This window comes from Oncorhynchus clarkii, chromosome 31 (assembly GCF_045791955.1).
Source record: "Oncorhynchus clarkii lewisi isolate Uvic-CL-2024 chromosome 31, UVic_Ocla_1.0, whole genome shotgun sequence".
Taxonomy (NCBI): domain Eukaryota; kingdom Metazoa; phylum Chordata; class Actinopteri; order Salmoniformes; family Salmonidae; genus Oncorhynchus; species Oncorhynchus clarkii.
Window position 1 is genome coordinate 4,692,513 of NC_092177.1, and position 27,876 is coordinate 4,720,388.

A 27,876-nucleotide genomic window follows, 5' to 3' on the forward strand; every position below is an offset into this window, starting at 1 on the left:
ATAGTAGTAGTGGAGTAATATATAGTAGTAGTGGAGTAATATATAGCAGTAGTGGAGTAATATATAGTAGTAGTGGAGTAATAGTGAAGTAATATATAGTAGTAGTGGAGTAATATATAGTAGTAGTGGAGTAATATATAGTAGTGGTGGAGTAATATATAGTAGTAGTGGAGTAATATATAGTAGTAGTGGAGTAATATATAGTAGTAGTGGAGTAATATATAGTAGTAGTGGAGTAATATATAGTAGTAGTGGAGTAATAGTGAAGTAATATATAGTAGTAGTGGAGTAATATATAGTAGTAGTGGAGTAATATATAGTAGTAGTGGAGTAATATATAGTAGTAGTGGAGTAATATATAGTAGTAGTGGAGTCATATATAGTAGTAGTGGAGTAATATATAGTAGTGGTGGAGTAATATATAGTAGTGGTGGAGTAATATATAGTAGTAGTGGAGTAATATATAGTAGTAGTGGAGTAATATATAGTAGTAGTGGAGTAATATATAGTAGTAGTGGAGTAATAGTGAAGTAATATATAGTAGTAGTGGAGTAATATATAGTAGTAGTGGAGTAATATATAGTAATAGTGAAGTAATATATAGTAGTAGTGGAGTAATATATAGTAGTAGAGGAGTAATATATAGTAGTAGTGGAGTAATATATAGTAGTAGTGGAGTAATATATAGTAGTAGTGGAGTAATAGTGAAGTAATATATAGTAGTAGTGGAGTAATATATAGTAGTAGTGGAGTAATATATAGTAATAGTGAAGTAATATATAGTAGTAGTGGAGTAATATATAGTAATAGTGAAGTAATATATAGTAGTAGTGGAGTAATAGTGGAGTAATATATAGTAGTGGTGGAGTAATATATAGTAGTAGTGGAGTAATATATAGTAGTAGTGGAGTCATATATAGTAGTAGTGGAGTAATATATAGTAGTAGTGGAGTCATATATAGTAGTGGTGGAGTAATATATAGTAGTAGTGGAGTAATATATAGTAGTACTGGAGTAATATATAGTAGTAGTGGAGTAATATATAGTAGTAGTGGAGTCATATATAGTAGTGGTGGAGTAATATATAGTAGTGGTAGAGTAATATATAGTAGTAGTGGAGTAATATATAGTAATAGTGGAGTAATATATAGTAGTAGTGGAGTAATATATAGTAGTAGTGGAGTAATAGTGGAGTAATATATAGTAGTAGTGGAGTAATATATAGTAGTAGTGGAGTAATATATAGTAGTGGTGGAGTAATATAGAGTAGTAGTGGAGTAACATATAGTAGTAGTGGAGTAATATATAGTAGTAGTGGAGTAATATATAGTAGTAGTGGAGTAATAGTGGAGTAATATATAGTAGTAGTGAAGTAATATATAGTAGTACTGGAGTAATATATAGTAGTAGTGGAGTAATATATAGTAGTAGTGGAGTAATATATAGTAGTGGTGGAGTAATATATAGTAGTAGTGGAGTAATATATAGTAGTAGTGGAGTAATATATAGTAGTAGTGGAGTAATATATAGTAGTAGTGGAGCAATATATAGTAGTAGTGGAGTAATATATAGTAGTAGAGTAATATACAGTAGTAGTGGAGTAATATATAGTCATAGTGAAGTAGCGGAGGAGTAATAGTGGAGGAATAGTGAAGTAACATATAGTAGTGGTGGAGTAATATATAGTAGTAGTGGAGTAATAGTGAAGTAACATATAGTAGTGGTGGAGTAATAGTGGAGTAATATATAGTAGTAGTGGAGTAATATATAGTAGTAGTGGAGTAATAGTGAAGTAACATATAGTAGTGGTGGAGTAATAGTGGAGTAATAGTGGAGTCATATATAGTAGTAGTGAGGTAATATATAGTAGTAGTGGAGTAATAGTGAAGTAATATATAGTAGTAGTGGAGTAATAGTGAAGTAATATATAGTAGTAGTGGAGTAATATATAGTAGTAGTGGAGTAATATATAGTAGTAGTGGAGTAATATATAGTAGTAGTGGAGTAATATATAGTAGTAGTGGAGTAATATATAGTAGTAGTGGAGTAATATATAGTAGTAGTGGAGTCATATATAGTAGTGGTGGAGTAATATATAGTAGTAGTGGAGTAATATATAGTAGTAGTGGAGTAATATATATTAGTAGTGGAGTAATATATAGTAGTAGTGGAGTCATATATAGTAGTAGTGGAGTCATATATAGTAGTAGTGAGGTAATATATAGTAGTAGTGGAGTAATAGTGAAGTAATATATAGTAGTAGTGGAGTAATAGTGAAGTAATATATAGTAGTAGTGGAGTAATATATAGTAGTAGTGGAGTAATATATAGTAGTAGTGGAGTCATATATGGTAGTAGTGGAGTCATATATAGTAGTAGTGAGGTAATATATAGTAGTAGTGGAGTAATAGTGGAGTAATATATAGTAGTAGTGGAGTAATATATAGTAGTAGTGGAGTAATATATAGCAGTAGTGGAGTAATATATAGTAGTAGTGGAGTAATATATAGCAGTAGTGGAGTAATATATAGTAGTAGTGGAGTAATATATAGTAGTAGTGGAGTAATATATAGCAGTAGTGGAGTAATATATAGTAGTAGTGGAGTAATAGTGAAGTAATATATAGTAGTAGTGGAGTAATATATAGTAATAGTGAAGTAATATATAGTAATAGTGGAGTAATATATAGTAGTGGTGGAGTAATATATAGTAGTAGTGGAGTAATATATAGTAGTAGTGGAGTAATAGTGAAGTAATATATAGTAATAGTGAAGTAATATATAGTAGTAGTGGAGTCATATATAGTAGTAGTGGAGTAATATATAGTAGTAGTGGAGTAATATATAGTAGTAGTGGAGTAATAGTGAAGTAATGGTATGGTAGTATGGTAGTATATGGTAGTAGTGGAGTAATATATTGCCGTAGTGGCGTAGTATATAGTAATAGTGGAGTAGTAATAGAGTAGTGATGGAGTAGTGATATAATAACGATATAGTGATATAGTGATGGAGTAGTGATAGAGAAGTGATATAGTGATAGAGTAGTGATGGATTAGTGACAGTGGTATAGTGATAGATTAGTGGTAGAGTTATGATATGGTGATATTGTGATAGTGTAGGAGTAGAAAAATGATATAGTGATTGAGTAGTAATAGAGGAGTGATGGAGTAGTGATATCATTTTTATATAGTGATAGAGTAGTGATAGAATAGTGATAGTGGTGATATGGTGATATAGTGATGGAGTAGTGATAGAGAGGTGATATAGTGATGGAGTAGTGATAGAGAAGTGATATAGTGATAAAATAGTGATAGAGTAGTGATTGAGTAGTAATAGAGTAGTGATGGAGTAGTGATATAATTGGTATATATTGATAGAGTAGTGATAGAGTAATGATAGAATAGTGATAGTGGTGATATAGTGATATAGTGATAGAGTAGTAATAGAGAAGTGATATAGAGCTAGAGTAGTGACAGAGTATTGATAGAGTAGTAAAAGAGTAGTGATGGAGCACTTATATAATAGTGATATAGTGATATATTGATGGAGTATTTCATAGAGAATTGATAGAGAAGTGATATAGTGATTGAGTTGTGATAGAGTTGCAATTTAGTAGTAATTGGGGGTAACAGTGGATAAATATTCAACAATAGTTTAGTAGTAGTGGAGAAATAGTGCTGTAATAGTGGCATAATTACAGTAATAGTGTAGTATTGGTGGAGTAATGTAGTACCATTGGAGTAACAGCAAAGTAATTATGGAGTAATGTAGTAATAGTGGAGTAACAGCAAAGTAATTGTGGAGTAATGTAGTAATAGTGGAGTAATAGTGAAGTAATTATGGAGTAATGTAGTAATAGTGAAGTACTTATGGAGTAATGTTGTAATAGTGGAGTACTCGTGAAGTAATTATGACGCAATGTAGCAATAGTGGAGTAGTAGTGAAGTAATTATGGAGTAATGTAGTAATAGTGGAGTAATAATGAAGTAGATATGGAGTAATGTAGTAATCGTGAAGTGATTATGGAGTAATGTAGTAATGGTAGAATAATGGCAAAGTAATTATGGAGTAATGCAGTAATAGTGAAGTAAAAGTGAAGTATGTATGGAATAATGTAGTAATAGTGAAGTAAATATGGAGTAATGTAGTAATAGTGGGGTAATGGAGAAGTAGTTATGGAGTAATGCAGTAATAGTGAAGTAAAAGTTAAGTATGTATGGAATAATGTAGTAATAGTGAAGTAAATATGGAGTAATGTAGTAATAGTGGGGTAATGGAGAAGTAGTTATGGAGTAATGCAGTAATAGTGAAGTACTTATGGAGTAATGTAGTAATGGCCAAGTAATAGCAAAGTAAATATGGAGTAGTGTGACAATAGTGGAGTAATAGCAGAGCAATGTTGCAATAGCGGAGTAATAGTGGAGGTATAGTGAAGTAATGTAGTAATGGTGTAGTAATAGTGGAGGTATAGTGGAGTAATGTAGTAATGGTGTAGTAATAGTGGAGTAATGCAGTATTAGTGGAGTAATAGCGGAGGTATAGTGGAGTAATGTAGAAATTACGAAGTAATAGTGGAGGTATAGTGAAGTAATGCAGTATTAGTGGAGTAATAGTGGAAGCATAGTGGAGTAATGTAGTAATGGTGGAGGAATAGTGGAGGTATAGTGGAGTAATGTAGTAATGGTGGAGTAATAGCGGAGGTATAGTGGAGTAATGCAGAAATGGCGGAGTAATAGTGGGGGTATAGTGGAGTAATGCAGTATTAGCGGAGCAATAGTGGAGGTACAGTGGAGTAATGCAGTATTAGCGGAGTAATAGTGGAGGTATAGTGGAGTAATGTAGTAATGGTGGAGTAATGGCAATCTGGCAGCTTTGACTTATTAAAAGGGTGAATATTCAATTTGCCAAGATATGATCTTCTTCTGCCAAAGAGCAATATTAATAGGGCTGGGGATATACAATCTGATCATATAAATGAATCAGGAGGAGTCCCCAGAGGAGAGGAGGTAGGGCAGGCAGAGCTCCTCGGTAGCAGCAAACATCTGTAGCATAAATTACATCAGAGCTGTGGTATCATGTCCACCTTTCGTGAAAACAAGAAGTCTATTGATGTCTCCCAAATGGCACCCTATTCACTATATAACACACTACTTTTGACCAGAGCCCTATTAGGTAGTGTTCTATAAAGGAGTGGATGCAGGAATTTGGGATGCAGTCTCATAGGACATCAGAATAAACAGATTCCAACTGATGTATGTCCCTCTAAACCAGGGTTAATTTAAAACCACTGCTGTCGATTCCAAACAGTATTTTATTTTATATATATATATATATATATATATATATATTTTTTTTTTTCTCCACATTTGTATTTGTTTTGTCTCGTTGAGTTACAAGAACAGTATCCATTTCAATGTATAAACATGTACCTGCAGTCTGACACAAAAGAACAACGTCAGGAAGAAATACACAGAGTAGAAGTAATATATTCAGTAGAAACAGGAAAATAAATAGGGGGTGCCCCCACCCTTCTTAAACCGACTTGTGGTTTTATCTAAATTAGCCTTGGATGGAGATAAGGGCTTGGACTTGTGGTTTTACTAAAATTATCCGTACTGGCCAATGATTATAATAGCGATTGTGATCCAACGATAAATTCATGTGCCCCAGGGCCGAGAGGATGGAAGTTCAACATGTAGCTCGATGTAGGAGGATCATTTTAACCAGCTAGCTCAGCATTGCCCATGAAAGGAAGTTAGGCTAGCGAGCAAGCAGTTTAGTAAGGTAGCCTTGGACAAAAAAATAAAAATAGTTTATTGTATGACAGTCATAGACCATATCTCATCAACATGAAAGAGGAGGATGGTGTTTCTCTAGAAGTAGGAAGTAGGGTGAGTCAACATGAAAGAGAGGAGGATGGCATTGGTGTTTCTCTAAAAGTAGGGTGAGTCAACATGTTTTTTCTACTTACACACTCGCACGCACGCACACACACACACACACACACACACACACACACACACACACACACACACACACACACACACACACACACACACACACACACACACACACACACACACACACACACACACACACACACACACACACACACACACACACACACACACACACACACACACACCAGTCCCATGGACACCACACCTTCATCCGTGGTGGCTTCCCATTCAAGATCGGATCCAGAGGTACCTGAGTCTTCGTCCTCTGTTCTGTCTCCCTCTCCGGTGGCTTCTACCTCGGGTTCAGATCCTCGGAGCTCCCAGCCTCATCAGACGGTGAGGCTGCCTGAGAGACCGGCCCATTCAACATCACGAGCTGTCATCGTAGACAGCTCTATGGTGAGAAACATCTCGGTCCCCAAGGCAAAAACCCTGTGCTACACAGCAGCATGAGTACAGGACATAACAAGGCTGCTTCCGACTGTTCTACCACAGATGCCGGGAGCTGACACTGTCGTTGTCCATGTGGGGTCAAACGACATCAGGAGGGCTTCCTCGGGAACATTTGAAAATGAATTTTAAAGAACTGATTTTAGCATTACAAGACTCCAAAAAACAGGCAATAATTTCAGGCCCAGTACCATCGTTGGCCCGTGGGTGTGAAAGATTCAGCAGACTGCTGGCATTACACATCTGGCTAAAAGACTACTGTAGCTCTGCTGGAGTCACGTTTATTGATGACTTTGTCACCTTCTGGGAACAGAAGATACTGTACAGGAATGACGGAGTCCATCCAAATCATCTTGACTCCTGGACTCTGTCCACGCATTTCAAGGCTACGTTGAAACAATGACTGGTAAATGATCCAAGACCAGCTCAGTTAATCCCTACCATTGTGACATTGAGTCGTCATAATGCTGCATCAAATGTACATGATCTTAGGGGCATTGGCAAACACAGTGTAAGTAATTTAATGTATGTACTCCTAATTGCACCAAATACATCTGTTTATCCTACAGCTATTGTAAGCAGTAATCATGAGCCTATAAACCAGTTACACTGTTAGCACTGAGGCGGTGTGCAATAGTAGGAAGACCACTTTATGCAGTTCACCCTGCACTATCAGCTCCAATGTAAATAACGTAATTAAGTCTACCTCTGATAAGCTTCCCAGTAAAGCATTCAAAACAATCAAGCAACCTAGAAAAGTGCTTAAAATAGACCATATTAACATATGTAGCCTAAGAAACAAGGTCCATGAAGTCAATAACTTGCTAGTAGCAGATGACATTCATATTCTGACTATCTCTGAAACTCATTTAGATAACACCTTTGATGATACAGTGGTAGCAATACATGGTTATAACATCTACCGAAAAGACAGAAATGCCAACGGAGGCAGTGTTGCGGTCTATATTCAGAATCACATTCCTGTAAAGCTTACAGACGATCTAATGTTAAATACTGTTGAAGTAATATGGCTACAGGTTCATCTGCCTCACCTAAAGCCCATTCTGGTGGAAAGCTACTATAGACCAGCAAGTGTTAACAGTCAGTATCTGGATAATGTTAAATACTGTTGAAGTAATATGGCTACAGGTTCATCTGCTTTACCTAAAGCCCATTCTGGTGGAAAGCTACTATAGACCAGCAAGTGCTAACAGTCAGTATCTGGATAATATTTGTGAAATGCTTGATAATGTACGTGATATCAACAGAGAAGTATATACCTGGTTCAGGTTGTCAGTCAACCTACCCGTGTAGTTACAAACGGCACAGGAATTAAATCATCAACATGTATTGATCACATCTTTACTAATGCTGCAGAAATGTGCTTTAAAAAAGTATCGAAATCCATCGGATGTAGTGATCACAATATAGTAGCCACATCTAGGAAAACCAGAGTTCCAAAGGCTGGGCATGATATAGTGTATACGAGGTCATACAATAAGTTTTGTAGGGATTGTTGATGATGTAAAGAATAGTTGCTGGTCTGTGGTGTGTAATGAGGAGCAACCAGACGTTGCTGGTCTGTGGTGTGTAATGAGGAGCAACCAGACGCTGCTGGTCTGTGGTGTGTAATGAGGAGCAACCAGACGTTGCTGGTCTGTGGTGTGTAATGAGGAGCAACCAGACGCTGCTGGTCTGTGGTGTGTAATGAGGAGCAACCAGACGCTGCTGGTCTGTGGTGTGTAATGAGGAGCAACCAGACGCTGCTGGTCTGTGGTGTGTAATGAGGAGCAACCAGACGCTGCTGGTCTGTGGTGTGTAATGAGGAGCAACCAGACGCTGCTGGTCTGTGGTGTGTAATGAGGAGCAACCAGACGCTGCTGGTCTGTGGTGTGTAATGAGGAGCAACCAGACGCTGCTGGTCTGTGGTGTGTAATGAGGAGCAACCAGACGCTGCTGGTCTGTGGTGTGTAATGAGGAGCAACCAGACGCTGCTGGTCTGTGGTGTGTAATGAGGAGCAACCAGACGCTGCTGGTCTGTGGTGTGTAATGAGGAGCAACCAGACGCTGCTGGTCTATGGTGTGTAATGAGGAGCAACCAGACGCTGCTGGTCTGTGGTGTGTAATGAGGAGCAACCAGACGCTGCTGGTCTGTGGTGTGTAATGAGGAGCAACCAGACGCTGCTGGTCTGTGGTGTGTAATGAGGAGCAACCAGACGCTGCTGGTCTGTGGTGTGTAATGAGGAGCAACCAGACGCTGCTGGTCTGTGGTGTGTAATGAGAAGCAACCAGACGCTGCTGGTCTGTGGTGTGTAATGAGGAGCAACCAGACGCTGCTGGTCTGTGGTGTGTAATGAGAAGCAACCAGACGCTGCTGGTCTGTGGTGTGTAATGAGGAGCAACCAGACGCTGCTGGTCTGTGGTGTGTAATGAGAAGCAACCAGACGCTGCTGGTCTGTGGTGTGTAATGAGGAGCAACCAGACGCTGCTGGTCTGTGGTGTGTAATGAGAAGCAACCAGACGCTGCTGGTCTGTGGTGTGTAATGAGGAGCAACCAGACGCTGCTGGTCTGTGGTGTGTAATGAGAAGCAACCAGACGCTGCTGGTCTGTGGTGTGTAATGAGGAGCAACCAGACGCTGCTGGTCTGTGGTGTGTAATGAGGAGCAACCAGACGCTGCTGGTCTGTGGTGTGTAATGAGGAGCAACCAGACGCTGCTGGTCTGTGGTGTGTAATGAGGAGCAACCAGACGCTGCTGGTCTGTGGTGTGTAATGAGGAGCAACCAGACGCTGCTGGTCTGTGGTGTGTAATGAGGAGCAACCAGACGCTGCTGGTCTGTGGTGTGTAATGAGGAGCAACCAGACGCTGCTGGTCTGTGGTGTGTAATGAGGAGCAACCAGACGCTGCTGGTCTGTGGTGTGTAATGAGGAGCAACCAGACGCTGCTGGTCTGTGGTCTGTAATGAGGAGCAACCAGACGCTGCTGGTCTGTGGTGTGTAATGAGGAGCAACCAGACGCTGCTGGTCTGTGGTCTGTAATGAGGAGCAACCAGACGCTGCTGGTCTGTGGTGTGTAATGAGGAGCAACCAGACGTTGCTGGTCTGTGGTCTGTAATGAGGAGCAACCAGACGCTGCTGGTCTGTGGTGTGTAATGAGGAGCAACCAGACGCTGCTGGTCTGTGGTCTGTAATGAGGAGCAACCAGACGCTGCTGGTCTGTGGTGTGTAATGAGGAGCAACCAGACGCTGCTGGTCTGTGGTCTGTAATGAGGAGCAACCAGACGCTGCTGGTCTGTGGTGTGTAATGAGGAGCAACCAGACGTTGCTGGTCTGTGGTCTGTAATGAGGAGCAACCAGACGCTGCTGGTCTGTGGTCTGTAATGAGGAGCAACCAGACGCTGCTGGTCTGTGGTGTGTAATGAGGAGCAACCAGACGTTGCTGGTCTGTGGTGTGTAATGAGGAGCAACCAGACGCTGCTGGTCTGTGGTGTGTAATGAGGAGCAACCAGACGCTGCTGGTCTGTGGTCTGTAATGAGGAGCAACCAGACGCTGCTGGTCTGTGGTGTGTAATGAGGAGCAACCAGACGCTGCTGGTCTGTGGTGTGTAATGAGGAGCAACCAGACGCTGCTGGTCTGTGGTGTGTAATGAGGAGCAACCAGACGTTGCTGGTCTGTGGTCTGTAATGAGGAGCAACCAGACGCTGCTGGTCTGTGGTGTGTAATGAGGAGCAACCAGACGCTGCTGGTCTGTGGTGTGTCATGAGGAGCAACCAGACGCTGCACTTGACATATTTATGAAACTACTCATTCCAGTTACTAATAAGCACGCACCCAATAAAAAAAATGACTGTAGAAACTGTTAAATCCCCTTGGATTGAAGAGGAATTTAAAAAATGCTATGGTTGAGAGGGATTAGGCAAAAGGTATAAGTCTGGCAGCTTTTGATATTATTGATCATAGTCTGCTGCTGGAAAAACATATGTGTTATGGCTTTACACCCCCTGCCAAAATGTGGATAAAGAGTTACCTGTCTAACAGAACACAGATGGTGTTCTTTAACGGAAACATATGAAATATAATCCAGTTAGAATCAGGAAATCCCCAGGGTAGCTGTTTAGGCCCCTTGCTTTTTATTTTTTTTACTAATGACATGCCACTGACTTTAAGTAAAGCCAGAGTTTCTATGTATGCGGATGACTCAACACTGTACATGTCAGCTACTACAGCGACTGAAATGACTGCAACACTCAACAAAGAGCTGCAGTTAGTTTCAGAATGTGTGGCAAGGAATAATTTAGCCCTAAATATTTATAAAACTAAGAGCATTGTATTTGGAACAAAACACTCACAAACCCTAAACCTCACCTAAATCTTGTAATAAATAATGTGGAAATTGAGCAAGTTGAAATGACTAAACTGCTTGGAGTAACTCTGGATCGTAAACTGTCATGGTCAAAAGATATTGGTACAACAGTAGCTAAGATGGGGAGAAGTCTGTCTGTATTAAAGCGATACTCTGCCTTCTTAACAACACTATCAACAAGGCAGGTCCTACAGGCCCTAGTTTTGTTGCACCTTGACTACTGTCCAGTCTTGTGGTCAGGTGCCACAAAAACTCAGGGAAATTGCAATTGGCTCAGAACAGGGCAGCATGGCTGGCCCTTGGATGTACACAGAGAGCTAATATTAATAATATGCATGTCAATCTCTCCTGGCTGAAAGTGGAGGAGAGATTGACTTCATCACTACTTTTATTTGTGAGAGGTATTGACATGTTGAATGCACCGAGCGTTCTGTTTGAACTACTGGCACATAGCTTGGACACCCATGCATACCCCACAAGACATGTCACCAGAGGTCTCTTCACAGTCCCCAAGTCCAGAACAGACTATGGGAGGCACACAGTACTACATAGAGCCATGACTACATGGAACTCTATTCCACAGTACCACATAGAGACATGACTACATGGAACTCTATTCCACAGTACTACATAGAGCCATGACTACATGGAACTCTATTCCACAGTACTACATAGAGCCATGACTACATGGAACTCTATTCCACAGTACTACATAGAGCCATGACTACATGGAACTCTATTCCACAGTACTACATAGAGCCATGACTACATGGAACTCTATTCCACAGTACTACATAGAGCCATGACTACATGGAACTCTATTCCACAGTACTACATAGAGCCATGACTACATGGAACTCTATTCCACAGTACTACATAGAGCCATGACTACATGGAACTCTATTCCACAGTACTACATAGAGCCATGACTACATGGAACTCTATTCCACATCAAGTAACTGACGCAAGCAGTAAAATTTGATTTAAAAAATAGAGGAAAAAACACCTTGTGGAAAAGCGGGGACTGTGAAGCAACACAAAACTTGGCACGCACGCACGCACGCACGCACACACACACACACACACACACACACACACACACACAGATTTTGTACTGTAGATATGTGGTAGTGGTAGAGTAGGGGCCTGAGGGCGCACAGTGTGTTGTGACATCTGTGAATATATTGTAATGTTTTAAAATTGTACAAACTCCCTTCATTTTGCTGGACCCCGGGAAGAGTAGCTTCTGCTTTGGCAGCAGCTCATGGGGATCCATAATAAAATACAAATACAAAAACTAACCATTAGTCTGTGTGATTGATGGCGGCTGAGCTAGACTGTTGTTTGTAAGACAAGGGCGGATCCTGAAAGGGCCCGAGGACAGGTCTTTCTATGAAAATGTCTGTAAACTCTGAATGGTTTGACCTACAAACTATTAAAAGCTGTCTGTGAACAGCTGAGACTCTCGCCAACACACACAGGTTTTGCTCTATGATGCTCACAAGTGATACAGGAGTCGTTAGGAGGTAATTATTTTTCATAGTTAATCCCAGGGCGTACTTTAATAAGTTCACATAGTTGCTGTCACAAACTCCAAACACTACACAGTAGCTGGATATTAATGTCCCAGTGAGCAAACAATTTCATTATTTACAGCATTCTTATAAATTCATTTTGATCAGGATTTTGCTTGGGCTAACTTTATTTGGTTTATTGACATTTATCAATAAAACTCATGAATGAAACTATATACTGTAGTCCTGGTTATCCTGAACAGAAAATGTGTGAAACACTTCATTGTGAGGCTAAATGTAAGAGCTGGACATGCAGATAAATGAAAGTCAGATAAATGAAAAGCAGATTTTTGCTGGGGTCTCGGGACTGATATGGTAAACTGGGCTCTACTGTTTAATGATGAATGGTTCTTATTCGACATGTTCACCAAAATCAACGTCCAAAGCGGTGCTAGTAATTAATGATCAATTCACAGCAATGTATTATAGCAGGCTGGGCTAAATAAAGGAGTAGAGAGACAGGTAATGTATTGAGTCAGGTTGGGCTAAAGAAAGGAAGAGAGAGACAGGTAATGTATTGAGTCAGGCTGGGCTAAATAAAGAAAGAGAGAGACAGGTAATGTATTGAGTCAGGCTGGGCTAAATAAAGGAAGAGAGAGACAGGTAATGTATTGAGTCAGGCTGGGCTAAATAAAGGAATAGAGAGACTGGTAATGTATTGAGTCAGGCTGGGCTAAATAAAGGAAGAGAGAGACAGGTAATGTATTGAGTCAGGCTGGGCTAAATAAAGGAAGAGAGAGACAGGTAATGTATTGAGTCAGGCTGGGCTAAATAAAGGAAGAGAGAGACAGGTAATGTATTGAGTCAGGCTGGGCTAAATAAAGAAGGGGAGAAGAGAGACAGGTAATGTATTGAGTCAGGCTGGGCTAAATAAAGGAATAGAGAGACTGGTAATGTATTGAGTCAGGCTGGGCTAAATAAAGGAATAGAGAGACTGGTAATGTATTGAGTCATGCTGGGCTAAATAAAGGAAGAGAGAGACAGGTAATGTATTGAGTCAGGCTGGGCTAAATAAAGGAAGAGAGAGACAGGTAATGTATTGAGTCATGCTGGGCTAAATAAAGGAAGAGAGAGACAGGTAATGTATTGAGTCAGGCTTGGCTAAATAAAGGAAGAGAGAGACAGGTAATGTATTGAGTCAGGCTGGGCTAAATAAAGGAATAGAGAGACTGGTAATGTATTGAGTCATGCTGGGCTAAATAAAGGAAGAGAGAGACAGGTAATGTATTGAGTCAGGCTGGGCTAAATAAAGGAAGAGAGAGACAGGTAATGTATTGAGTCATGCTGGGCTAAATAAAGGAAGAGAGAGACAGGTAATGTATTGAGTCAGGCTGGGCTAAATAAAGGAAGAGAGAGACAGGTAATGTATTGAGTCAGGCTGGGCTAAATAAAGAAAGAGAGAGACAGGTAATGTATTGAGTCAGGCTGGGCTAAATAAAGAAAGAGAGAGACAGGTAATGTATTGAGTCAGGCTGGGCTAAATAAAGGAAGAGAGAGACAGGTAATGTATTGAGTCAGGCCGGGCTAAATAAAGGAGGGGAGTAGAGAGACAGGTAATGTATTGAGTCAGGCTGGGCTAAATAAAGAAAGAGAGAGACAGGTAATGTATTGAGTCAGGCTGGGCTAAATAAAGGAAGAGAGAGACAGGTAATGTATTGAGTCAGGCTGGGCGAAATAAAGGAGGGGAGTAGAGAGACAGGTAATGTATTGAGTCAGGCTGGGCTAAATAAAGAAAGAGAGAGACAGGTAATGTATTGAGTTATGCTGGGCTAAATAAAGAAAGAGAGAGACTGGTAATGCATTGAGTCAGGCTGGGCTAAATAAAGGAAGAGAGAGACAGGTAATGTATTGAGTCAGGCTGGGCTAAAGAAAGAAAGAGAGAGACAGGTAATGTATTGAGTCAGGCTGGGCTAAATAAAGGAAGAGAGAGACAGGTAATGTATTGAGTCAGGCTGGGCTAAATAAAGGAGGGGAGTAGAGAGACAGGTAATGTATTGAGTCAGGCTGGGCTAAATAAAGAAAGAGAGAGACAGGTAATGTATTGAGTCAGGCTGGGCTAAATAAAGGAAGAGAGACAGGTAATGTATTGAGTCAGGCTGGGCTAAATAAAGAAAGAGAGAGACAGGTAATGTATTGAGTCAGGCTGGGCTAAATAAAGAAAGAGAGAGACAGGTAATGTATTGAGTCAGGCTGGGCTAAATAAAGGAAGAGAGAGACAGGTAATGTATTGAGTCATGCTGGGCTAAATAAAGGAGGGGAGTAGAGAGACAGGTAATGTATTGAGTCAGGCTGGGCTAAATAAAGAAAGAGAGAGACAGGTAATGTATTGAGTCAGGCTGGGATAAATAAAGAAAGAGAGAGACTGGTAATGTATTGAGTCAGGCTGGGCTAAATAAAGGAATAGAGAGACAGGTAATGTATTGAGTCAGGCTGGGCTAAATAAAGGAAGAGAGAGACAGGTAATGTATTGAGTCAGGCTGGGCTAAATAAAGGAAGAGAGAGACAGGTAATGTATTGAGTCAGGCTGGGCTAAATAAAGGAAGAGAGACAGGTAATGTATTGAGTCAGGCTGGGCTAAATAAAGAAGGGGAGAAGTGAGACAGGTACTCTTTGATATCACTGATAGCAATTGTTATTGTTTTTTTCTAAGTCTGTGGTCTGGTAACTCCTGATTAAATGTGAATATTTACAACGAGTACCTCGTCTTTTAAGGTTATCATATTGTTGTTGTCAGGGGTATTAATTATGTCATTAATTATATTGGATAAATGACTAATTAACATGTATTACGCTTTAGCAGGTCAAACACAAGCTGTGATGAATAACATCAGACCAGTTAGATGTTGGTGGAATTACAATTATCTTTGTTTTCTTTATTTGAAAAGTCTGCATCCCAAATGGCAACATATAGTATAGTATAGTGCAGTCCTCTGGCCTCTGGACACAAGAAGTGCACTATATACGTAGGTTATACTGTAGTGTGCAATTTGGGATACAAGCAACGTATATCTGATGTTTAAAAGAAGCAGAAATGAAGGGGAGGATGCCTGCTTGCATGGAAAGGAAAGTATAGCAACTGGGACATCTTGACATCTACCTATCAGGAACTGGGACATCTTGACAGTTCCCTATCAGGAACTGGGACATCTTGACATTTCCCTGTCAGGAACCCAATGTGAAAGAAAGTATAGAAACTGGGACATCTTGACATCTTCCTATCAGGAACTTAGTGTGAAAGAAAGTATAGAAACTGGGACATCTTGACATCTACCTATCAGGAATTGGGACATCTTAACATCTCACTATCAGGAACTTAAATGTGACAGAGAGTATAGAAACTGGGACATCTTGACATCTACCTATCAGGAACTGGGACATCTTGACATTTCACTATCAGGAACTTAAATGTGACAGAATGTATAGAAACTGGGACATCTTGACATCTTCCTATCAGGAACTTAAATGTGACAGAATGTATAGAAACTGGGACATCTTGACATCTACCTATCAGGAACTGGGACATCTTGACATTTCACTATCAGGAACTTAAATGTGACAGAAAGTATAGAAACTGGGACATCTTGACATTTCCCTATCAGGAACGTAATATGACATAAAGTATAGAAACTGGAACATATTGACATTTCACTATCAGGAACTTAAATGTGACAGAATGTATAGAAACTGGGACATCTTGACATCTTCCTATCAGGAACTGGGACATCTTCACACCTCCCTATCAGGAACTGGGACATCTTGACATCCCCCTATCAGGAACTGGGACATCTTGACATCCCCCTATCAGGAACTGGGACATCTTGACATCTACCTATCAGGAACTGGGACATCTTGACATCCCCCTATCAGGAACTGTGACATCTTGACATCTCCCTATCAGGAACTGGGACATCTTGACATCCCCCTATCAGGAACTGGGACATCTTGACATCTCCCTATCAGGAACTGGGTCATCTTGACATTTCACTATCAGGAACTGGGTCATCTTGACATTTCCCTATCAGGAACTGGGACATCCTGACATCCCCCTATCAGGAACTGGGTCATCTTGACATCCCCTATCAGGAACTGGGTCATCCTGACATCTCCCTATCAGGAACTGGGTCATCTTGACATCCCCCCTATCAGGAACTGGGTCATCTTGACATCCCCCCTATCAGGAACTGGGACATCTTGACATCCCCCTATCAGGAACTGGGACATCCTGACATCTACCTATCAGGAACTAGGACATCCTGACATCTACCTATCAGGAACTGGGACATCCTGACATCTCCCTATCAGGAACTTGGTCATCTTGACATCCCCCTATCAGGAACTGGGTCATCCTGACATCTCCCTATCAGGGACTGGGTCATCCTGACATCCCCCTATCAGGAACTGGGACATCCTGACATCTACCTATCAGGAACTTAGTGTGACAGAAAGTATCTTGATGTCACTTTAACATTGATGTTTTAGTATTTCTCTATTTCTCAGCCCTGCAAGAACTTCCACTAACTCTTCAACTAACTCTTCAACTAACTCTTCCACTAACTATTCCACTAACTCCTCAACTAACTCTTCAACTAACTCTTCAACTAACTCTTCAACTAACTCTTCAACTAACTATTCAACTAACTCTTCAACTAACTCTTCAACTAACTCTTCAACTAACTCTTCAACTAACTCTTCAACTAACTGTACCTGACTTTCTCCTGTCATTTTATCTTTCATAGTGTCAGATAGCTACTATTGATGCTAAGCACCTGTCTATAATTAGGCAGGACGTATTCCCCGGCTCAAGACGGGTGGACTGTGTCACAAATGGAACCCTACCTACTTTTGACCAGCCTTTTGACCATGCGTAGGGAATAGAGTGTCATTTTGGGACGCGATCCCGATGTCTCTATGTCAAAAAATGAAAAGTGACCTTCAGTGTCTTTGAATGATTATCATTCTAGCAGTGACTTTTTGAATTTGGCAGCGCCAGAGCTACAGCTGTTCAGTAGCTGTAGAAGGTTATTAGAGAATACTGGAGCTTCTCTCCTCCTCCTCTCACTTTATCTTAGGATACGTCCCAAATGGCACCCTATTCCCTATTATTAACATGGGGCTCTGGTCTAAAGTAGTGCACTATATAGGGAATAGGGCTCTGGTCGAAAGTAGTGCACTATATAGGGAATAGGGCTCTGGTCGAAAGTAGTGCACTATATAGGGAATAGGGCTCTGGTCGAAAGTAGTGCACTATATAGGGAATAGTGTGACATTTAGGAGGCTGACACAGAAAATACTAATCTGAAATTATAAATATTCTATCGAGCCACGAATCTCTCTCTCAACGGAGAGGTGTGTATAATACAGCAGAAAGCATCACCTTGGTAATAAACCACCTCTAATTCACACACGTCTGAAGGCTGTAGCATCACCATGGTAATAAACCACCTCTAATTCACACACGTCTGAAGGCTGTAGCATCACCTTGGTAATAAACCACCTCTAATTCACTCACGCCTGAAGGCTGTAGCCAGCTGTGCATCACCTTTGTAATAAACCATCTCTAATCCACACACGTCTGAAGGCTGTAGCATCACCTTGGTAATAAACCACCTCTAATTCACACACGTCTGAAGGCTGTAGCATCACCTTGGTAATAAACCACCTCTAATCCACACACGTCTGAAGGCTGTAGCATCACCTTGGTAATAAACCACCTCTAATCCACACACGTCTGAAGGCTGTAGCATCACCTTGGTAATAAACCACCTCTAATCCACACACGTCTGAAGGCTGTAGCATCACCTTGGTAATAAACCATCTCTAATCCACACACGTCTGAAGGCTGTAGCATCACCTTGGTAATAAACCACCTCTAATTCACACACGTCTGAAGGCTGTAGCATCACCTTGGTAATAAACCACCTCTAATTCACACACGCCTGAAGGCTGTAGCCAGCTGTGCATCACCTTGGTAATAAACCATCTCTAATCCACACACGTCTGAAGGCTGTAGCATCACCTTGGTAATAAACCACCTCTAATTCACACACGTCTGAAGGCTGTAGCATCACCTTGGTAATAAACCACCTCTAATTCACACACGCCTGAAGGCTGTAGCCAGCTGTGCATCACCTTGGTAATAAACCATCTCTAATCCACACACGTCTGAAGGCTGTAGCATCACCTTGGTAATAAACCACCTCTAATTCACACACGTCTGAAGGCTGTAGCATCACCTTGGTAATAAACCACTTCTAATTCACACACGCCTGAAGGCTGTAGCCAGCTGTGCATCACCTTGGTAATAAACCATCTCTAATCCACACACGTCTGAAGGCTGTAGCCAGCTATAGCATGTTTCCATTTTACTACATCCACTGAAAAGACCGCATCTCAAATGATACCCAATCCCCTACATATTGCCCTAGTTGTGACCATAGCCCTATGGGCCCTGGTCAAAAGTAGTGCACTACTGTACATAGGTTATAGGGAACCACTTGGGACGGAGAGAATATATTTTCAAAATTATGATACCTATCAAGGTATTTTTTAATTTTATAAACATTTATTTCACCTTTATTTAACCGGGTAGACTAGTTGAGAACAAGTTCTCATTTACAACAGCGACCTGGCCAAGATAAAGAAAAGCAGTTAGACAAAAACAACAGCAGAGTTACACATGGGATAAACAAACATACAGTCAATAACACAACAGAAAATCTATGTACAGTGTGTGCAAATGTAGTAAGATTAGGGAGGTAAGGCAATAAATAGGCCATATTGGTGAAATAATGACAACTTAGCAATTAAACACTGGAGTGATAGATGTGCAGAAGAGGAATGCGCAAGTAGAGATACTGGGGTGCAAAGGAGCAAACAAATAAATAACAGTAATGGGGATGAGGTAGTTGGGTGGGCTATTTACAGATGGGCTATTTACAGATGGGCTATTTACAGATGGGCTATTTACAGATGGGCTATTTACAGATGGGCTATTTACAGATGGGCTATTTACAGATGGACTATTTACAGATGCTCTGACAGCTGGTGCTTATTAAAGCTAGTGAGGGAGATATGAGTCTCCAGCTTCAGTGTCAGAAGAAGTACCACTATCTTTCTAAAGAATTATACGTGTAAAACTCATTGTCGTTTTTATATAGTCTCGAGTCCCAAAATGACACTGGACGGATGGGTCCCAAATGACACCATATTCCCTACATAGAGCACTCATTGTGACCAGAGCAAAATGACACCCTATTCCCTATATAGAGCACTCATTGTGACCAGAGCTAAATGACACCCTATTCCCTATATAGTGCACTCATTGTGACCAGATCCAAATGGCACCCTATTCCCTACATAGCGCTCTACTGTTGACCGGATTCCTATGGGCACTGCTGTATGTAGGGGAATGGGTTCCATTTGGGACTCAGACCCTTCACTGGTGGCTGAGCATATTGGACACAAATGTCACCTTTAACTAGTATGATGATGGGTTCTCATTCCTTCAAGGTTCACTGTTGGATACGGGCAATTGAGTCAGGAAGAACTGTCTGTCTGATCTGATTCTAAACTCAATCACTTCCTTTTTCTGGATTGTCACATGGTTCCCTTCTATGTAACTACTGTTGTAGAAATGGAAGGTGAATTAAAAAAACCTTGGTGTTCATCTCAAATTGCACCGTATTCCAAAAATATTCCCTAGATATTCCCTAGATATTCTCTAGATATTCCCTAGATATTCCCTATATATTCTCTAGATATTCCCTATATATTCCCTAGATATTCCCTATATATTCTCTAGATATTCCCTAGATATTCTCTAGATATTCCCTAGATATTCTCTAGATATTCTCTAGATATTCTCTAGATATTCCCTATATATTCTCTAGATATTCCCTAGATATTCCCTATATATTCTCTAGATATTCTCTAGATATTCCCTAGATATTCCCTATATATTCTCTAGATATTCCCTAGATATTCTCTAGATATTCCTTAGATATTCTCTAGATATTCTCTAGATATTCCCTATATATTCTCTAGATATTCCCTAGATATTCCCTAGATATTCCCTAGATATTCCCTATATATTCTCTAGATATTCCCTATATATTCTCTAGATATTCCCTAGATATTCCCTATATATTCTCTAGATATTCCCTAGATATTCTCTAGATATTCCCTAGATATTCCCTAGATATTCTCTAGATATTCCCTATATATTCTCTAGATATTCCCTAGATATTCCCTAGATATTCCCTAGATATTCCCTATATATTCTCTAGATATTCCCTATATATTCTCTAGATATTCCCTAGTTATTCCCTATATATTCTCTAGATATTCCCTAAATATTCCCTAGATATTCCCTATATATTCTCTAGATATTCCCTAGATATTCCCTAAATATTACCTAGATATTCCCTATATATTCTCTAGATATTCCCTATATATTCTCTAGATATTCTCTAGATATTCCCTAAATATTCCCTAGATATTCCCTATATATTCTCTAGATATTCCCTATATATTCTCTAGATATTCCCTAGATATTCCCTATATATTCTCTAGATATTCCCTAAATATTCCCTACATATTCCCTACATATTCTCTAGATATTCCCTAGATATTCCCTAGATATTCCCTAAATATTCCCTAGATATTCCCTATATATTCTCTAGATATTCCCTAGATATTCCCTAGATATTCCCTAGATATTCTCTAGATATTCCCTATATATTCTCTAGATATTCCCTAGATATTCCCTATATATTCTCTAGATATTCCCTAAATATTCCCTAGATATTCCCTATATATTCTCTAGATATTCCCTAGATATTCCCTAGATATTCCCTAGATATTCTCTAGATATTCCCTATATATTCTCTAGATATTCCCTAGATATTCCCTAGATATTCCCTAGATATTCCCTAGATATTCTCTAGATATTCCCTAGATATTCCCTATATATTCCCTAGATATTCCCTAGATATTCTCTAGATATTCCCTAGATATTCCCTAGATATTCCCTATATATTCTCTAGATATTCCCTATATATTCTCTAGATATTCCCTAGATATTCCCTAGATATTCCCTATATATTCTCTAGATATTCCCTATATATTCTCTAGATATTCCCTAGATATTCCCTAGATATTCTCTAGATATTCCCTAGATATTCCCTATATATTCCCTATATATTCCCTATATATTCCCTAGATATTCCCTAGATATTCCCTATATATTCTCTAGATATTCCCTAGATATTCCCTAGATATTCCCTATATATTCTCTAGATATTCCCTAGATATTGCCTATATATTCTCTAGATATTCCCTAGATATTCCCTATATATTCTCTAGATATTCCCTAGATATTCCCTATATATTCTCTAGATATTCCCTAGATATTCCCTATATATTCTCTAGATATTCCCTAGATATTCCCTAGATATTCCCTAGATATTCTCTAGATATTCCCTAGATATTCCCTAGATATTCCCTAGATATTCTCTAGATATTCCCTATACATTCCCTAGATATTCCCTATATATTCTCTAGATATTCCCTAGATATTCCCTATATATTCTCTAGATATTCCCTAGATATTCCATATATATTCTCTAGATATTCCCTATATATTCTCTAGATATTCCCTAGATATTCCCTATATATTCTCTAGATATTCCCTAGATATTCCCTATATATTCTCTAGATATTCCCTAGATATTCCCTAGTTATTCCCTATATATTCTCTAGATATTCCCTAGATATTCCCTAGATATTCCCTAGATATTCTCTAGATATTGCCTAGATATTGCCTAGATATTCCCTAGATATTCTCTAGATATTCTCTAGATAAATTGGAACGCTATCTGGCCCTAAACATAGAGTACACAGTGGCAGAATACCTGACCACAGTGACTGACCCAAAATTAAGAAAATCTTTGACTATGTACAGACTCAGTGACCATAGCCTTGCTATTGAGAAAGGCCGCCGTAGGCAGACCTGGCTCTCAAGAGAAGACAGGCTATGTGCGCACTGCCCACAAAATGAGGTGGAAACTGAGCTGCACTTCCTAACCTCCTGCCAAATGAATAAACATATTAGAGACAAATATTTCTCACAGATTACACAGACCCACAAAGATTTAGAAAACAAATTAAACATTGACAAACTCCCATATCTGTTCGGCGAAATACTGCAATGTGCCGTCACAGCAGCAAGATTTGTGCCCTGTTGCCATGAGAAAAGGGCAACCAGTGGAGAAAAAACAACATTGTAAATAGAAACTATATATATCTGTTTATTTATCTTCCCTTCCATACTTCAACTACTTGAACATTGTTACAATACTGTACATAGCCAATAATATACAATTTTAAATGTTAATAGTCTTTAAAAACCTTTGTGAGTGTGATGACAGAGAGACAGACAGCGAGACAAGCTGACAAGCTGACAGAGAACAGACAGAGACAGACAGACAGAGAGACAGGCTGACAGAGAGACAGACAGAGAGACAAGCTGACAGAGAACAGACAGAGAGACAAGCTGACAGAGAACAGACAGAGAGACAGGCTGACAGAGAACAGACAGAGAGACAGACAGAGAGACAGGCTGACAGAGAACAGACAGAGAGACAGGCTGACAGAGAACAGACAGAGAGACAGGCTGACAGAGAACAGACAGACAGAGAGACAGGCTGACAGAGAGACAGACAGAGAGACAAGCTGACAGAGAACAGACAGAGAGACAAGCTGACAGAGAACAGACAGAGAGACAGGCTGACAGAGAACAGACAGAGAGACAGACAGAGAGACAGGCTGACAGAGAACAGACAGAGACAGACAGACAGAGAGACAGGCTGACAGAGAGACAGCCAGAGAGACAAGCTGACAGAGAACAGACAGAGACAGACAGACAGAGAGACAGGCTGACAGAGAGACAGACAGAGAGACAAGCTGACAGAGAACAGACAGAGAGACAAGCTGACAGAGAACAGACAGAGAGACAGGCTGACAGAGAACAGACAGAGAGACAGACAGAGAGACAGGCTGACAGAGAACAGACAGACATAGAGACAGGCTGACAGAGAGACAGACAGAGAGACAAGCTGACAGAGAACAGACAGAGAGACAAGCTGACAGAGAACAGACAGAGACAGACAGACAGAGAGACAGGCTGACAGAGAGACAGACAGAGAGACAAGCTGACAGAGAACAGACAGAGAGACAGGCTGACAGAGAACAGACAGAGAGACAGACAGAGAGACAGGCTGACAGAGAACAGACAGAGACAGACAGACAGACAGACAGGCTGAGGTTGATGGTCAAACATATTTGTATGACAGACCATTCTCTGTGGATATCAAACAAACAGAGAGGGGTTTGTTGCAGGGTGTAATCCTGTGATCTGGCTGGAGACTAGTGTCTGGGGGCTCAGCAGTCTGGCTTCCCTTGGCCTGAATATTGACACAGCTGTGTCTGGTCTGGGCCAGGCTGCAACATCAATACAGGTTCAGAGATACAGACTCCTCCCCATCACTCCACCGAGCCGCCAGTCAGAGCAACACAGAGAACCCCCCCCCCCCCCCACGCTGGGGTACAAAACATTAGAGCCCTGAGATCTGAACCCCACACGGTACGCAACAACAACCAGGGGGCGGACCCTGTGTCAAATCAAATGTTATTGGTCACATACACGTGGTTAGCAGATGTTATTGTGGGTGTAGTGAAATGCTTGTGCTTCTAGATGTTAGTGATATCTAACAAGTAATATGCAACAATTTCACAACATATACGTAAGTACGGAATGGATTAAGGATATATATATACACATATGTCAGAGCAGCATAGAACTAAGATACAGTGGCATAGTATAGAATACAGTATATAAAATATGAGATGGGTGATGCAATATTTACAAACAATTACAGTGACTAAGAGACCGTAGAATAGTGTAGAGTACACTATATACATATGAGATGGGTGAAGCAAGATACGGAGACATTATTAATATGGCTACTGTTTCATTTCCTTACTAAAGTGGTTAAAAAAGTGGCCAGTGATTCCTAATCTATGTCCTTGTAGGCAGCAGCCTCTGATGTGCTGTTTAACTGTCAGTGATGTAGTATAGAATGCAATACAGTATATACATATGAGATGGGTGATGCAATATGTAAACACAACTTAAAAGTGTCCTAAGGTTACCGTAGAATTGTCATGCGTAGGTGTAATAGGTGGCAGGGAAGTCAGGCGCAGGAGAGTCAAATGGAGTGTAGAATGGAGTCTTTTAATAAAGTCCACGGAGTATGCTCCATAACACTAAATGTACATAAACATGGGTACGAGGACCCGACGCACACCTATACAACAATCACACTACACTGACAAATAAAACAATCTCTGACAAAGACATGAAGGGAAACAGGGGGTTAAATACACAACAGGTAATAAATGGGATTGAAAACAGGTGTATGGGAAGACAAGACAAAACCAATGGAAAATGAAAAAAGTATCAATGATGGCTAGAAGACCGGTGACGTCGAACGCCGAGCACCGCCCGAACAAGGAGAGGCAACGACTTCGGCAGAAGTCGTGACAAGAATAGTGTGGAGTGCAGTTTATACCTATGAGATGAGTAATGCTAGATACGGAAACATTATTAAAGTGGCTAGTGATCCATTTCTAAAAGTGGCCAGTGATTCCTAATCTGTAATACACATATGAATTATTATTAATATATAATATTATTGAATAATTCAATAATTAGATCAAAAACAGAGAAATCTTCCAATTAGATAACAAGGTCTGGGAGTGATCTGAAATCTGTCTAATGCACAGAGTATTTTAATATGAATTAATAATGAATAATTGGCCACGAAGAGGGCGGAGCTAGGCTTTGAGCGCCGAACGATACATCCTAGGACGATTTTCAGTGAAGCCTATACATTCAGGAAGTATTCAGACCTCTTGACCGCTTCCACATTTTGTTACGTTACAGCCTTATTCTAATATGGATTAAATTAATTATTTTCCTCATCAATCTACACACAATATCCCACAAAACCTGTTTTTAGAAATAGTTGCAAATGTTTTAAAAATTAAAAAAACAATAATACTGTACCTTCTTTACATACGTTTTCAGGCTCTCTACTATGAGACTCGAAATTGAGCTCAGTGGCATCCTGTTTCCATTGATCATCCTTGAGATTGGAGTCCAAGTTCAATTAAATTCAATAGATTAGAAAAATATTTGGAAAGGCACACACCTATCTATATAAGGCCTCACAGTTGTCAGCGCATGTAAGAGCAAAACCCAAGCCATGAGGTCGAAGGAATTGTCCGTAGATCTCCGAGACAGGATTGGGTCGACGCACAGATCTGGGGAAGGATACCAAAACATGTCTGCAGCATTGAATGTCCCGAAGAACACAGTGACCTCATCATTCTTAAATGGCAGAAGTTTGGAACCACCAAGACTCTTCTTAGAGCTGGCCCCCCAGCCAAACCGAGCAATCGTGGGAGAAGGGCCTTGGTCAGGGAGGTGACGAAGAACCCGATGGTCACTCTGACAGAGCTGTAGAGTTCCTCTGTGGATATGGGAGAACCATCTCTGCAGCACTCCACCAATCAGGCCTTTATGGTAGAGTGGCCAGACAGAAGCCACTCCTCAGTAAAAGGCACATCACAGCCCACTTGGATTTTTTCCAATCATCATCTAAAGCCTCAAGATTCTCTGGTCTGATGAAACCAAGATTGAACTCTTGAGCCTGAATTTCAAGAGGCATGTAAAGCAGGAAACCTGGCACCATCCCTACGGTGAAGCATGGTGGTGGCATCATCATGCTGTGGGGATCAGCGTAGCAGGCGTGTTGTTGCTTACCCTTACCACCTGCGGACGGACCGTCAGGAAGTCCAGGAACCAGTTGCAGAGGGAGCTGTTTAGTCTCAGGGTCATTCTTATAAACCTACAGGTGTGCCAAGCTTGTAGCGACATACCCAAGAAGACTAGAGGCTGTAATCGCTGCCTAAGGTGCTTCAACAAAGTACTGAGTAAAGGGTATGAATACTAATGAAAATATAATATTTCAGTTGTTTATATTTTATACATTTGCAAACATTTCTAAAAAACAGTTTTTGCTTTGTTATTATGGGGTATTGTGTGTAGATTGATGAAGGGGAAAACCATTTTAGAATAAGGTTGCACCGTAACAAATTGTGAAAAAAGTCAAGGGGTTTGAATACCTTCTGAATACACTGAAAACCAGCCTCACATGTGAATCCTTAAAGAGATGCGTGAGGCTAAAGGTTTAGGAGAGTGTGAAAGATGCTGAATGGGTGTAGACAAAGAGGAGCTCTCTTGTATCTGTTCAAAGCAGAATTACTTTCCTATTGTTCCTCAACAATGCAGTATGATGTACCATATTCCAGCGCTGAGTCTCTACTGTTATGCAATGTAAAAAACACTATTTCAAATTTGCTTCATTAGACCGAATCGAGCCGGTCTAATCTCTGTTTGGATATTGGTTAGGCTACAATTAGACTGTGGAAATGTTAGGATATTTTTGCTCTTCATCTGCAGTTGCTTAGTAGCCTAGGCCTACCAAAAACCTGTGAATTTGAACTGAATCTCCGTCTGTATATGTCAGGATAACTAGGAGTGGTGGGTGTGGAGTCAGGCGCAGAGAGCAAAGTTTCCAAATGAGACGTATTTATTCCAAGCTGGGTGAAGCCAAAACAAAAAGGGCACAATAGACCACACAAACGGGACAGCAAACAATCCATATAGTTACAAAACACAAACATCCACTGACAGACAGGAAATAAGCCCTCACAACAGCGGCCGGGAAGGCTTAAATAGCCCCGAATTAACAACAAATAAGGTTCAAGTGAAAACAATCAGAAAGGGAAAAGGAATCGGTGGCAGCTAGTAGACCGGTGACGACGACCGCTGAGCAACCACCCGAACAGAAAAGAGGAGCCACCTTCGGTGGAAGTCGTGGCAGTATATTTGGTTAATTCTCTGTCTGACCAGATATAAGTGTAGGTGGTACAGATCATCTATTCGTTTGCTCAACTCATTTAGCATGCAGTAATGTAGCCTAAATCATGAATTATTTTTGCTCAGTCGTGTATAGGCAACTCTAAAAGCCCACAGAGGTTGTGAAATACATTATGAACATGAAACTCACATGTTGTGGTTCATTTCATGTTTAATTACTCAAGGCTCCCTTTATTTAGATTTTGTTTTATTTATAAAGTGCTTGAACGAATTAATGAATGATTAATATATATATTTATAAATACTTTCTCAGCCTGGTCTGTTTCACCTGTCCTCGTTATTGTCTCCACCCCCTCCAGGTGTCGCTTGTTTTTCCCAGTGTATTTATCCCTGTGTTTCCTGTCTCTCTGTACCAGTGTATTTATCCCTGTGTTTCCTGTCTCTCTGTACCAGTGTATTTATCCCTGTGTTTCCTGTCTCTCTGTACCAGTGTATTTATCCCTGTGTTTCCTGTCTCTCTGTTCCA